The sequence below is a fragment of the Hippocampus comes genome, unplaced genomic scaffold (genome assembly GCF_001891065.2).
Source record: "Hippocampus comes isolate QL1 unplaced genomic scaffold, H_comes_QL1_v1.1 scaffold326, whole genome shotgun sequence".
NCBI classification, from domain to species: domain Eukaryota; kingdom Metazoa; phylum Chordata; class Actinopteri; order Syngnathiformes; family Syngnathidae; genus Hippocampus; species Hippocampus comes.
The window spans coordinates 32,975-46,994 of NW_017805930.1; the positions used below are offsets into that span (position 1 = coordinate 32,975).

At 42.3% G+C, this 14,020-nt stretch overlaps 1 long non-coding RNA gene across 1 annotated transcript in view; it reads right to left on the reverse strand.

Moving 5' to 3' along the window:
• Positions 1–9,927: 9,927 nt before the first annotated feature.
• Positions 9,928–14,020, reverse strand: part of LOC109527821 (uncharacterized) — a 46,352-nt gene continuing 42,259 nt past the window's right edge. The window contains exon 3 of the long non-coding RNA XR_002170587.1: positions 9,928–10,102. This is a non-coding gene — a long non-coding RNA (uncharacterized LOC109527821). The remainder of the gene's footprint in view (positions 10,103–14,020) is intronic.

Below are 14,020 nucleotides of genomic sequence, written 5' to 3' on the forward strand. Positions count from 1 at the left end.
TAATACAGTCAAGTCTCGGTTTTCGAACGTCTCTGTTCTCGACCAAATCGGTTTTCGACCAAAAATTTCAAGTTTTTTATGCCTCGGATTACGACCGAAATTCGGTTCTCGACCAAACTGAGCGCACTTGAATGCGCCACTTGACTACCCTCGCCTTCCTTACACAAGGAAGTGAGGCTTCCTTGGGTAGACGAGGAAGTGACGCTTCGTCGTGTAGCGTTCCATTGTGAGCAGACATGTTCAAAAAAGATTTTTTTTTTTTAAAAAAGAGCGTGGTTTTGGTTTTCGAACAAATCGGTTTTCAAACAGCCTTCTGGAACGGATTATGGTCGAAAACCGAGGTATGACTGTAATTCTGAAGCATCCTGATTATTTTCATTGTATGTTTTCACACTGAACTGCCGGGGCTAACAAAACATTTCTTCAATTTAAAAAATGAAAACAAATAAACGGTATGTATATTTTATGTGAAAAAAAAAAAAGATTTCTTCTTAGAAATGTCAAATTAATTTGAAGTCAATGAAAAGAGATTTACTTGCTCAAGCACATTTTTGTATGAATATTAACTTGTTTTTTTTTGTTTTGTTTTTTTTTTTGCTGCATTGTTTCAAAGTACGCCGCAAACGTGCTTCATTGTCCCTCCTCGCCGCTTGCCTTACTCGCAAACTCCCACTCACGCCACTCACAAAGATGCTCTGAATAGTGAAACTGGCACCCTAAATTCCCTTCCAAACCTCTGTGAAATTACAACAATTTGTCAAAATATTCTCATTAAACCTCTCCTAAAAGTATGAATGCATTCGGCCGTTCAAAAATACGCCCCAACTTATCTTCGTTAGACAGTCTGACTATTCATGATGTTCCAGTTGTTACTTTTAAAAGTTTTTGAAAGTTGTTAAAGCCCTATTTTTTTTCTTTTCTGTGTTTTTTTTTTTTTTTTTGTGCAGCACCTGTTGAATTGTGTATCGGTGCACACGAGTGGGAGGAATACATTTCATTAACTTGTGTGGGCCGCTTCTCCTCTCTTTCCTCATTCCTTCATTCCGCATGCAGGGATCAGGTATTGTTATCTCCGCTATCTAATTATTACCCAGATTGTTCTTCGAGGACTGCCATGCACGCGGCAAGTTTGTTATGCGGTTTTGCGGCGCTTCGAGACGTCAACCTACGCGCAGTGTTGTCGCCAGGGATTTGCGGGCCCGCCACCTCGATGCGGCAAATCGAAAATCATATTTGTGTTCAGATACCCCCAACGGGGTTCAGGTTAATCCTTAAAGTAAATTTCGATAGAGAATCGTTGAAGAGTCCCTTCACAAAAACGGAAGATAAATTCACAGCTCGTACCATTTTTGGCATCACTGTTTCCTAACGCGGTTGAAATTTAATTGAAGCTCCGCAGCAATAACTTCTTAGATGTTTGAGGACTAGTTCCATATTTCCTTCATCATCATCATCATCATCAGTTTAGTTGTCACTGAAACAGCCAAGTGGGTTTATGCCGTTTTTTTTAGTTGGTCCACAGGGCCGTTATCAAGCCTTATTAAAATTCGCCTGACAAAAAGTGGCAGTTTTTGTGGGCCGGTCATGCCCAAGGCTGATTAATTTCTGCCTGGCAACAGATGGCAGATGATTTTCATTTGGTTCATGGGGCAGTTATGATTCTAATCACTTCCAAGTGACAAAATAAACAATTCTATCATTGGCTAATGCGACGGTTAGAGTATAATTGAGGCTTATGAAATCTACCTGGCAACAAATGGTGATTATTTTCATGCACCTCTGCCTGGAAAGAAGCAGCCAATTTGTTTCATTTCCCCTTGAATGAGCCCTGTAATGTCTACGTAGCATAGCAACACGCAGTCAAAGGTTTATATCTATTCACGAAAAATTATGTCTCATTGTTATCTATGTTACTAACGTATAGTGACAGGCAGAAAAGTTAAAAGCTCTTCCACTAGATGGCAGTGGATACAATTAAGAGAGACGGGATCTTCATTATTTCGATATCCATCCATTTTCCAATCCGCTTTATCCTCACATGGGTTGCGGGGGGTGCTGGAGCCTATCCCAGATGTCTTCTGGCAGTAGGTGGGGGACCCCCTGAACCAGTTGGCAGCCAATCGGAGATTATTTCAATATACAGTGTACAATTTTTTTGTGTTTTTTTTTTTTTTGATTAAAAAAACATATATATGTGCCTCAGCTCAATAAAAATGTGCGTTCGTTCAAATGCTGCGAAAGTTTTATAATTAGTCATGATTTTGTACCAGTGAGATTAATAAGACTCCTTTCGGATAAGAAATTAGTATTGTAAAAACGTACAGTCCGCATGAGGAAGTACAGTTGTTATCCTGGAAGGTCGTCTACCATTTTTCCAATCATATAAAAACGCCATCAAGTGTGACATCAACAGTTTTTTTTCTAGTCCTGAAAAATATAGATTCCATTCCTGAAACTGTAATCACTACATATGAGTGCTTGATAAATATTCAATCAATGTCATGCGTTTTAATTGCCCGCATGCAACTTTAATATTTGCAATTTCATGTATAATTTGACTGCCGATCCATTTTGAAGAATCGCTTTGATCTGCCGCTTCCACCCCTCCTCCTTGCCGGGGAAGAAACCACAGAGTGTCTTCTAAACGCACCCCCAACATCAATGGCTTGTCAGAACACAGTACGAGGCTCACCGCGTGCGCGTGCACGCGCACACACACACACACACACACACACACACACACACACACACACACACACACACACACAAACCACTGAGTAGTTCCAAAAGAACTCTTCAACAATGACACCCAGCCGTCCTCACGCTGAGCCTGAACATCAATCATGCGTGTAACCACGGACACCGACGTAACCCGCACAAAATAGGGGTTCTCCATGGTGAGTCATGGATTCGACTTGATTTCACTTATACAGTACGAGACACATCCATGCAGAAACACACACAAGGGTCTTGTGTGAGATTGAGGGCTCAAAAAGGAAAACAAGCGACAATGACAGTGATGGCTCGTCTCTCAACGTTTTTTTTTTAATTAACATTGCTTTCTTTCTTTTTAATTAATGTGACTTACAGGAGAGGTAGATCTTTCCAAGGTATGATTTCTTCCCACAAAAGAATGAGTGGTATGAAAGTGATACATGAGATGAATCGAAGAGTGTTTCCATTGACGGGAAAGGCATCAGCTGTTCTCGGTGAGTCATTCTTACGAGCGCTGAGCAACGACGTTCAGTGAGCAACATTTTTATTTTATTTTTATAATCCTCCAAATATGGGTATTTTCAGTGTAGTATAAAAATGCAGTTTACAGTTTTTTTTTTCCACTGGTTGCACTGGTGTGAGGAGATGAAAATTGCAGCTGATGGGTGACGGCTTTATACTGACAACTAATGCACGGGGGTGTATATTTCTTTTTCTTAACGCTATTCAGTGTTTCATTTATGAAATATGGCACCAGGCAATATGATGACACATCCATATAAAGGGAATGGAGGCTACGTTGTGCACGCGCCACCTGAGGCCCACTCAGGTTGGATCAAATGCAGAAGCATCACTTTGATCAATGACAATGAGGAATTTATTTTTATTGCTCTATCGCAGCGGTGCCCAATCTATGGCCCAAAATAAAACCTCCCACTGCTTTTTAAAATTAATTTTCTTACATCGAAAATGTAATTTTGATATGATGAAACTTTAAAGCTGCTATAAGATGTTCGCAATTTTTTCAGCGCTAGCAACGTAAAGGAACATAATTGATCCGATTCTTTTTTTTCCCTGGTCATGGCCGATATTTGCACAGCCAGTTGAGTTCCTGGGGCTCAATCTGGAGTGCTGGGACAGTAACATCATTGTGGAAAATGCCATTTTTTTCCCCCTCAATACTTGAGCAATATGACAAACAGGTATTGATAATCTTGAGTAAACAGCAGAGGATTGAAAAAAAAAAAGTTTCCCAGAAGCAACACAAACAGGAGCATGAATATCATCGTTTTTCCAATGTTGTGTCGTGTTTTCAGTGGGAAGTCAAATCACAAATGTTCTTTGCGTCTGTGGAAGATGACTAAAGCAGCAAAATCCGCCAGTTTTTATCCATCTCAGGAGGTGGCCATTTTGCCTCGTACTGCCATTTGCTGTCGACTGAAAATGACATAAGGATTGCTCAAAGTTTATATATATATATATATATATATATAAACAGAAAGGTGTATAAATAGATAAGTACAGTACACATAAGTACTTGATGAGATGATATATTTTGGACAACCTTACAGCAATTTCTTGGAGGATTTTTGCACAGGCAAGTAGCGATCCAGTCAAGAATGACTAACAACTCGCAAGAACGAAAGTCAAGAGAGCAGGGGGAAAAAAAAAAAATAATGTTATTTGAAATATCTTCATCGGGAAGCGTGGCTAGAATCGTAAAGCACTCCAACATGGTGAGTATGTTTCATTTATAGATGCTAATACGACAAGCAGTCAAGGACGGAGCTACAGTGAGGATGAGTCGAAAACATGAAAACGTCGGATTCACTCGACGAGGTCCAAAAGCGATCATGTGAAGAAGCAGCGGCGACAAAAAATAAAGTACAGGCTCGATTGGCTTGAACAGAGCGAGCAACTCGTGAATAAAATTAGGAATTAGAACAAGCCAGAGAGGAAAGCGAGTGTGGCGGGTCAGTGTTAGGTTTGCAGCTCCCCCAGTCCCTGTTTCTCTTGCTCCCGCATTCCCTCAGGGGGTGGGGAAGCAGTAATAAAGAATATGTGATGAGGATGTGTGAGGCTGAGAGGACAAAAAGAATGCGATATCAGTGCCCTATTCACAGCTGGTGGGAGCAACGAATACCACAGATTCCTTTTTGAAACACAAACATTTAACATGCACTTTACAGCGCGGGGAGCGCTCGTTTGGGGTGGATTTGCTTCAAGTAGCGTAATGGGGAGTTGTGTTTTGAATCATGTTTTTTTGTGTGTGTATGTGACTACAATCGTTACATGTTGACGACTGAGCAAACGAAATTTCCCGCAGCGCTGATCGGACAAGTGATGTAATGTGATCATCTGCAGCGGGCGTGTCACAACTACCGTATTGCCCTGAATATAAGACGGTGTTTTTTGCATTGAAATAAGACTGAAAAAGTGGGGGTCGTCTTATCTTCGGGGTCTAGCCATTATACCCATTCACGACGCTAGATGGCACCATATATCATTGTAGCGAATGCTGAACTTGACTCCCCAGGCCAAAGTGAACCCCTGTCACGAAGAATAAAAATAAAAATAGCGGTAGCACGAAGAGGAAAAATAAAAAATAGCGGTAAGAAAGAAAAGAGAAGAAAATAATAGAAGAGATAACAGAAAATGGAGAAACGTAGTGACAATCTGGAGAAAAGTGGGTCGAAGATCGGCCAGGTTAACCGGCAGCTGAGGAGAAGTTATGATGTCATTTACATTTAAAAAACCACAAGCCATTCATTTACGAATGTGATTGCACTTTAGTTTACATATTTAAATGCTCAGATATTAAGATTTGAATGAGGCAAAATAACATGCTTTTCCTCTCAAATATATTGTTATAATCATTTGTTTCAGATGTACTGTAATTATTTTCTGTATAAAAATTAATTTGGTGTTCAAAAAGTCTTTTTTCAAACTTGAGTCTTGAAAAAGAGGGGGTCATCTTATAATCAGGGCCGTCTTATATTCGGGCCAATACGGTAATTGACCTGTTAAGTCGGGTGTGTCTTAAGCTCCATGGCAGAGGCTCCGTCGAACCCCTGGGATTGATTCACCGAAACCCCTGGGGTTCGTTCGAACCCAGGTTAAGAACCACTGTGCAAGAGGCTTTGTGCTGCACCCTTTCTAGTCATTGGTATTCTCTGAATTTATTCCTGAACATGGCGTTTTGAATGCAGCGACGCTCCGAATCTTGCACAAAGACTTCCCCTTCAACGTTTCATTCCCCTTTTTGCAAAAGAAATGATGGCGATGCATTTGAATACAATTCAACTGAATCACCTACAGACAAAAGTCCTGATACTTATGCCGTTATGATCATCAAAAAGGCGGCTGTCATTGGTTAACAGCCACCGGTGAACATCCTGTTGGATTTCCCAAGCGGCGGAAGGGTTATTTTCTCTTGTCGTGAGAAGTCAAACTGATGGGCAATAACCGAGATGCGGGATGGACGTGGAGAGAGCGGCCGGGAATGACGCAAACGCCAGGTGAACTCACGTTTCTCGGTGGGTACTGTTTCCTTGATTTGCTCTCCCTTCCGTGACTTTGGTCGTAGCGTTTGGTCAAGGAATAGAGACACATACCGTTCCCTAAAACGTTAGGAGACCAGAAAAATGATTTGCTGTCATCATTCGAACCTATTTCATCGAGACCGCTTGCTTGCTTGCTTGCTTTTGTCACTCTTAAGAGGTAGAAGAGAATGAGTGAGACAGCTTGACAGGGAATCAAGCGGATGAGACTTAAATGAGGACTCGAGGAGCCAAAAAAACCCGTCGGTGACATCAACGAGAACTCCGGGTGCCATTAATTATTTGTTACTGCCCTTATGGGACCAGTTAGAACTTGCGAAGCCCTTTTAAAGTAGAAACTCATTTCCTCACCTTATCACAGACGTATATATTGGTCATTATGTGATGGCCCCTGCATTCAATTATTATTAGGGGTGTTCACACGGCACACATTTGCATCGGTGCGACGTATTTTGTTGCGATATATCTTACACCGGCGTAAATTTTGTGGAGCGTTCACATGTATAAAGCTGCTTACTAAAGAGAAGCATGTTAACCCCAGTGCAGCCCCACTTGCGTTCACACGGCGGTTTCTGCAGCCGTGCAATACGATAAGTAATAATACGGAAATAAAACATGCGCATGCGTAAAGTGTCCCGTTTTTTCCGGACTATAAGTCGCAGTTTTTTTCATAGTTTGGCCGGGGGTGCGATTTATCCTCTGGAGCGACTTAAGTGTGAAATTATTAACACATGTTTATGTCATTTCACGTTATTTTCACATTAAACCACAAGAGGGCGCTCTCGGCCTGTGTTGATAAATCGACGATGAGTCTGACGTAAGCGATGTAGAAGAGGAAGCGGCAATCGTCTCCCTCCCGAGTTGGGGGAGTTGTTTAAAAGTGACACCGAGGATGAAGATTTCATTGGATTTTGTGATTTGGAGTGAAAATAATAGTTTGGTAAACTTGTTCGCATATTTTTTATGCTAGAGTTATCTGAATAACTCTTAATATGTTAGGTCGTTACTGACATTACCAGGCATGTCAGTCATGTAACGTTAGTATACCGTACACTTATTCAGCATGTTCTCCTTTTTATTTTTATTTTAAATTGCCTTTCAAGATGACATGTATGTTTTTGGTGTTGGATTTTATCAAATAAATTTCCCCCAAAAATGCGACTTATACTCCAGTGCGACTTATATATGTTTTTTCCTTCTTAATTATTCATTTTTTGGCTGGTGCGACTTTTAATCGGGAGCGACGTATAATCCGAAAAATACGGTACTTCCTTTTCCCTGCCTTGTTTGTGACATATCGAAAAACCATGGTTTATACTTCTTCAGACAAATCAACGCTGCGGTCTATCAGACACCGTAAAAGGATGAGAGAGAGAAAGGAAAGATGACGGAAGTCCAACAGAGCACGAAAGCAACACATTCAATAACCGTATGTAATCAACTCTTCTCATGCACAGCGAGTCTACCCCTATAGCGTTCACGCGTCCCATTTTATATCGGTGCTGCCCCGCAAACGAGCATTTACTCCAGAGTACATTTTTAAACCATCTCCTGAGCAGGGTTAAATTTGCTCCAGTTTAAGCTGTTTTCAGGGGCTACACCTGTATAACTTTGTACGTGTGAACGCTCTACGGGGGGGCAGCCCCGGTGCTACACCGGAGTAAAAGCTGCCGTGTGAACACCCCGATTAACCTTTACCACCAATTGATCAGGTAACATAAAATGAAAGAAATAGTGATGCGAATTTCATCCACCGCCACACTTTTATCTCAGATCATCTTTCTCTGGTGAAATATCACGCATGACCGCCACCACCTGGTATTAACCTTCCACTGCAAGGACAAAAAAAAAAAAACAAAGCAAATTCCCAAATAATTTCTCCAAAGCGACCGCTCGTATCACTGGAAACGCTTATTTCAAGGCACTTCTATCACAAAGGCACCACAGTGCTTAGCTTTGAAATAGAAATGCGACAATGCATCAAAAAACTGAAATGTTGGTGAACAATATGCTCTTAATTCAGGTTTGGTATAACAGTTTGTTGACAAATGAAATGTGCAAGCAGCATCAATGGCTACATCATGGAACTCTCTGATATCTGTCGGAATATTTAAAAAAAAAAATCCACTTCACCAGTCCAAAGAAGCAGCATGCAGTTTTGAGCTCCACTACTCAAACATCTGCAGCCAAAAGACAGTCTACACCATGGTGTCAAAGTCGAGGCCCGGGGCCAGATCCGGCCCGCCACATCATTTTGTGTGGCCCGCGAAAGCAAATCATCTGTGTCAACTTCCATGATCCTTGCTGAAATATGTACCGAAATTTCAAACTGCCATACGTAATAAATCATGGTGACAATTTGCAATAATTCTGTTACTCTGTTTCCACTCACTTGAGCAATAATTGAACAAATACTTGACTGATTTCAAAACTAGTGAGCCATCATTTTTTTTTTTTTTTTTGTGTACAAGTAATAATCCGATGTGATGATTAAACATTTATTCGGGTTCACTGCCTTAACGGCGCTCCGAGGGAGGACATAACTCTAAAGTGGCCTTCGACAAAAATGAGTTTGACACCCCTGGTCTACGCTTTTGGTTTTTATTGGAAGACAACCATCGTTGAGCTCTGGCGCGCCACGTAAAAATGAGGCGGCAGCCTTGAACGTGACGTGAATTCTCGAGGGACAATACGTTGACGATATCCATTTGAGACGCTGCAACGACCACCGGGGCTTGATCTTTTAAAGTAAACGATAATTAGCAGTTAAGCAGCGGTGAGTGACAGTCTCTCCTCGTACGCCTCCCCGCACGCTTGGCCTGCTTCCTTCCTTACTGTATTATTGGCAGCTCTTGTACCTGCCTGAAGCGCTCGTCTAATGACACCCCTTGCTCCACTTTCTCGGCTACCTGCTTCTGCCACACAGCATATCGGACATGAAGATTGGCCTCTGCACAACGCGTGTGGAAGAAGACATTTGCAGCTTGTCCACTCGCCTGTTTTTGTGTCCGGTTAGCCCGTTACATTCATTCATTCATTCATTCTCCGATCCGTTTATCCTCACAAGGGTCGCGGGGGTGCTAGATCCTGTCCCAGCCGTCTTCGGGCAGTAGGCGGGGAACACCCTGAACCGGTTGCCAGCCAATTGCAGGGCACACACACAGATGAACAACTACCCACGCTCACATGTAGGGACAATTTCGAGTGTTCGATCAGCCTGCCATGCACGTTTTTGGAATGTGGGAGGAAACCGGAGTACCCGCAGAAAACCCATACAAGCCCGGGGAGAACAAACTCCACGCTGGAATGGAACCCGGTACCTCTCCACTGTGAGGTCGACGCGCTAACCACTAGGACCACCGAGCCGCCTACCCCGTTACAGTTAATGGGAAATTTGACTTGATTTGGTCATTTTGGTCTAGTAACACCTTTGATGTAGAGTGAAAATGACATCACGTGACCAAATCCACGCAGGCAGATTTGCCAACTTTAATTTGGAGTTCAGAACGAATAATGTTGGCCTCCAGTGCATTCTTGTTATTTTTGCTCTCAAGGCACTCCACAATGTTCTGACTACAGATTTCCAACTGAAATATTTCATTCATTGAGCTCACGGATAAAAGGTGTTCATTTATTTTGGTGGGGGCAGTGAATGGACAATATATGGTACTTAACTGGAACTGACTGTCTGCAAACAAAGAACTCACCACACTTTTCTGTTCAGGAGATAATTCCCACCCATGTGGTCCATTCTCCCTTCTACTCCATCAGTCTGTCGCCAGGACTTCTTCTCGCATCAAGGCGTTGCTCAAACAGTCAACCGCTGGCTACCAGATTGACAAAAAGGAAAAAAGGTACAAGAATAAAGAAGTATCTGTCATGAACGTGAGCGACGGAGGAGCCAAAAAGCAGGCGGGAGGGAGGAGCCGCAAAATGTATTTCTCAACACCGAGAAAACAAAGCCCTGAAAACAACAAGAACCAAAAGTAACAAACAAAAAGCGTATAATAGGAAACACAAAGTATGACCAGGAAAGGAGTCCTTGAAACAGAAAAACCTAATGACATGATGACCAACAGGTGTGCTAGCTGTAGGAGGGGCCCTACAGTGCCACCTGTTGGTCACAAACAGATCCACCGTGACAGTAACTGCAATAAAGACGTCACATTAAGACTTTACTTTTGGTCATTATACTTTTTTTTTTTTTTGCTCATATAATCAGTTGTTTTGACCTTAAATGCTCTTTTCTGAGGTTTAATTGAAAATGTTTGAAATGTTATATCGTGTTTACAATGGAAGTCTTCATCAAAACAGGAAGTGACACAAATGGGTGTCAATAAAATCATTCCCAGGAGGATTCAACAGCACTTTGAAAACGCCATTTGTTATGCTCGACTCCTAGACGGTAGGTTTTGTTGTCGGCAAGTGCCTTATACTTTTCAACCTTCTGTGTAAAGCGTATTTTGTGTGAACTCAGAATACAGCGGGGTCATGCCCACAGCGCTCGCTTCCTGACGCATGTGTACTCTTTTTTTTTTTGACACAAGATGTGCGAGGCTGCTGATGCCAAAACATTATGCGCTTACCGCGTGTAAAGTTTTGCCCATCTGCCTGAATGCCATTAATAATAAAATCCCTTGCAGGTGTTTTTTTGCATTCATCTGACAAACTCCCTCCCGCGGCCACGCGAAAGCCGGGGGCGGCCATGTCAACCGTATGTGCCGAGGACGCTTCGGAGACGCGCTTGAGCTGACATGCATATGCATAAGCAGGCCCGGCAAAATGTGGCATATTTTCGACCGGAGTTCCGTCGATTCCAGTCACAGTTGGTTTTCCCCGCTCATCCGTTTAGAGCGTCGGCAGCCTGGCTGCTGCGTGAGGAGAAAACGAATGCGCAATGTACTCCGGTGAATAAGTCTTGTTCTCACCGGGCTACGTTACTCGCAGATGAAACCGATCCTGGCTGGAGTTCAGCTCTTGCTTTTCTTCCGAGAATCAATCCGTAACATCATGCCGGCAGTTGCTTTGGAGGGTGCAAATTATTACACACGGGCCGTGTCGCAACACAACACCACTTTATGACAACATGAAAAGGTTCTGTGCTAAAAAACAAAACAAAAAAACAATCACATTACTTGCCTTCAATCCGTGTATCATTCGTTCATTTTCGATTGGCAGTTGAAAAACGAAAGAACGAATGATACAAGGATTGATTTGCCTTCATCCTAGTTTTGAGCATAAAAACTTGAAGTGATAATAAAAATGGTCTTCAATATCACCGACTGAAGAAACTGGCTATTTGCGGTCCGGTTCGGTCTGTATCTGCCACAAATAGTGGGCGTCCATTTTTTTAAAAAACAAATAAATCCATTTTGAGCATTCTGAAAAAAAATATGTTTGATCCCAGCTCCGGCCTCCCTGTGTGGAGTTTGCATGTTCTCCCCATGCCTGCGTGGGTTTTCTCCGGGTACTGCGGTTTCCTCCCACATTCCAAAAACATGCATGGCAGGTTGATGGAACTCTCTAAAATTTAGAGTCTAAATTGTCTCTAGGCGTGATTGTGAGCACAAATGGTTGTCTATGTGTGCTCTGCGATTGGCTGACAACCAATTCAGGGTGTACCCCAAAGACTGCTGGGATAGGCTCCAGCATGCCTGCGACCCTCGTGAGGATAAGAACGTCAGAAAATGTTTGGATGCATGGATGAAAAAAAATACATCCATTTACCAGAACCTGAAAAGTTTTCAATCATCAATTCTATCCTTTTAAAAACAATTTGTTGGCTCAGTCTGAACATATCCAACCCGAGTTCATAAGAATCTGAACATAATGAATCGTACAGCAATCAGTCATTGCTTAAGTTGGCTTTGATCTCATTTTGGGAAATGTACACCTTCTAAAAAGTATAAAGCCAGCAATGACCGCCTGCATAAAAAAAAAAAAAAAAGTCTTGGGAAAAAAAAGAAAAATCTGTTGCCCCGTCCTTGGCTCTCAATCAGGCGGCTTTGCAACCGGTCCAGATGACATTTGGCAACTTTGCACATGCACTGGGCTGCGTCTCAAATCTGCAAGGTGAGGACGCTGCCAAGGGAGTAGCCCCACCCCCTGGCCCATCCCGGGCCAACATGCGCCTAGTGCAGCTGGCCTATTTTTAATCAAAAACTGTCCTTTTCAGGTCCCGTTGAGTTGAAATGCAAGTGTTCGCTGACTTTGTGTAGTTTCAGCATTGGCTAACAAATGACATATCCCCTCAGACTTGAGAAACGCTGACACTGCATTTCATTTGAAACGCATTTCTCAGCATTCACACAAAGGAATTGCATTTCTATCTGAATTGATGTTCTTTTCAAAAACAACAATTTGTTTCCTTCACAACAAAAGCACAAACACGCATAATGAAAACGGTGCAAACATCAACAGTGATTCACTCACGTGGCTAAAGTGCCGGACGGCGCAAGTGGGCGGCGTCTCTGTGGCAGCATGCAAATTACATAACGTCAACCACTGAGCAACCCCGTTTGTTGCCCGTTGCAGATGAGTCATGAGGAGTGCTCCGGCGGCCCGTCCAATGAGAATTTTGACCTCCGTGCTCTGACATGGTCGCAAATGGTTGCCGACAAAAACCAAGTTTGGTTTTATGAGGCGGCCAATAAATTTCGTCCCTGGATCTTCAGTGGGGACTTTGGAAAAGCGGACTAGAACACCTGAACTTTCTTTGGGGTGAACCAGAGGCACTTTAAATGATGACAGGTGTATGTCAACAACAACAACAACAAAAAACTTTCCATGTGCTTCAAATCTGTGACTCTGAAAGCCCCCAACCTGATTAGATTGACATGGCAATATAAGGAAGCTAAAATGTGATTGGACAAAACAACCTGACGACCTCAAAGCTGTCATGGAAGCAGTGCAGCCAAGAGAAACACGACGAAAAGGAAGAGAATGGGACCGTTTGGAAGCAATTCATACAATTTCATGCAACCAATATTAGAATAGACTGTAGGTTGTAAATGTAGGTTAGTGTTGACGTATCCTCGGTTCCTTTTCATTCAAAGGATTGATGCAGTTTGATACTCAGTCACATTCAGACGTGACCTTGAAATAGAATTGGTTCCACCTTCACTGTTGAACGATTTCATAACCCGCTGGCCACTTCATTCGGAACACCTTGGGAAAATATCTTTAAGTATAATTAAAAAACTGTCACCAAAAAAAAGGCCCTTAACAATGATGAATCAAATTATGTTTTTTTTAAAATGTCAATTAGTTGTTGCACACTCACAGTAATTTCATCGTTTTTTTTGTTTTGTTTTTTTTGTAGAAATTGAAAACTCCCTCTTTAATACATCTGGGCGGACAAATGAATAAAAGATGATCCCATAACTAGTAGTCTTGTAGTAACTGAATTGCATATGTTTTAAAAAGGCAAGATACAAATGCAAATGCGGCTGCAAAAATTGAGCAAGATTTATAAATAACTGAATGAGGAGCGGCGTGCGGAGCACTCAAAATGGGCAAGCTGGGACGACAATGCAAGTGCGCTAATGACTTGTGCGTCCACGTAGAATGGATGCTTATTCGCACGTGGAAATGTGTGGAGGCACATGTTCGGGCAAGCAGGAGAACATAAATTAAGAGTGTCGCTCATTTTGATTATGGGATTTATTTTTCCAACTACATTTAGACTAGCAAGGACTGTAGCCTAAGGGGGGTGGGGGGGCAATGGTTGCCTCGGTCATTCTTTT